The following is a 1,466-nucleotide window of genomic DNA, read 5'->3' on the forward strand; positions in this document are numbered from 1 at the left end:
AGGCACGGGGTGGTCCAGGATTTGGGCACAGCTTCACCATACCTCCTTAGAAGCGGGCTTTCTCCCAGCTGAAAGTCCATTTCCTGTCAATGCCACCCCAGTTGTTAGAAAGGCGAGCAGACAGTAGTAACTACATGTTTTCCCTCTTAATACTCGGGTCTCAACGAAAGGCTATTCATTTAGATATGACAGTCTTGAAATAAGCAATAAATTGAGGTTTGCCTTTCATTCTTAAATCTTGCAACTGGCTTCATTTCCTAGACAATTCAACTCTATACAATGGCGACGAGGAGGATACATACTGTGTTGAACTATGGTGATATTTCTTATATGCTATTCTGAGCCGGAAAAAAAAAATTCCACACAAACTAGCAATTCTAAAATGCCTTAGTTGTTCTAGACTGGTTGAAAAGCAGGTGTTTTAGAAATCCATAAAATAGTATGTGTAATACATATTATTATATGAAATTATTACACTATGTGTATAAAATTATATAACATATGTATGTTGTCTAGAGGGGAGATGGATCTCTTTCTATTCATGTCAGATGTACGTATTTTTTCAAGCTTCATAGGCACAAAACATCAGTATGTGTGTGTATGTACACATGTGTCTATGTGTTTCTCTGCATATATGTATGGGTATATACCATGCTTATATATGCATGCATTTTTGTGTATGCTTACACGCATATTATATAGATACTGTATCTCTCTTTGTGTGCTTGCATGTGTGTACATACGTACTGTGCATGAATATGAGCATGCCTGTGGAGTGTATGCATATGTGGACTGCGGGACAAGGAAGGCTCTACAGGGGGTACCTCCACTATATAACCCATCCACACTGGCGTATACTATGTTACGGAGCTCACGAATGAGATTGGCCAAAAATGGTGCACTCCATCTTTATGTTGAATGAAGTTTTTTTTTCTTTTAAAATTGAAAACCATTTTTTTTTTATTCCAAAAGACTGAGAAGGATGGTACTTTAAAAGATAATTCTAGTCATTTGAATTTAAGGCCCTGGAAAAAGAGCTCCATCTATGATCCAAATCTCTTCTCTGGCCCGGAGCCCAAAGCATTTTCATTAGCCGGAGAATGGATACCATTTCCTTCATTCCGAGCTTTGCCGCTCTGTAGTGTTTGCTCAGAGACAAGCTAACAAGTGTCAATGGCTCTGCTACCCTTAATAATCTGTCTCCTTCCCCTGGATGATCTATTTCAGCTGCATTATTGCCATTTAAAGGTGGCCTTGGGGTTGCACTCGCACTTTCGGGGACTGCAGAAGGAACGCTGGGTTTCTCCTACAGGATTCGGCCTCTTTCATTGGGGAGTTGTATGAAGGAAAAGCCCCAATTGTTTTTGAAGATACACACACACACACACACACACACACACACACACACACACGGCCATATAAAGCACATTCTCGACCCTCTGTGCTGGGTTTTTGGTGCTACTCAC

The 1,466-nt window shown here is 40.4% G+C and overlaps 1 non-coding gene across 1 annotated transcript; it reads left to right on the forward strand.

The window, feature by feature from the left end:
• The first annotated feature begins 280 nt into the window (after positions 1-280).
• Positions 281-349, forward strand: LOC126503100 (small nucleolar RNA U54). Its single transcript, XR_007592167.1, has one exon. It is a non-coding gene; the product is annotated as a small nucleolar RNA U54 (small nucleolar RNA).
• The last annotated feature ends 1,117 nt before the right edge of the window (positions 350-1,466 follow it).

This window comes from Alexandromys fortis, unplaced genomic scaffold (assembly GCF_014885135.2).
Source record: "Alexandromys fortis isolate MF-2015 unplaced genomic scaffold, M_Fortis_MF-2015_v1.1 scaffold_1, whole genome shotgun sequence".
NCBI lineage: Eukaryota > Metazoa > Chordata > Mammalia > Rodentia > Cricetidae > Alexandromys > Alexandromys fortis.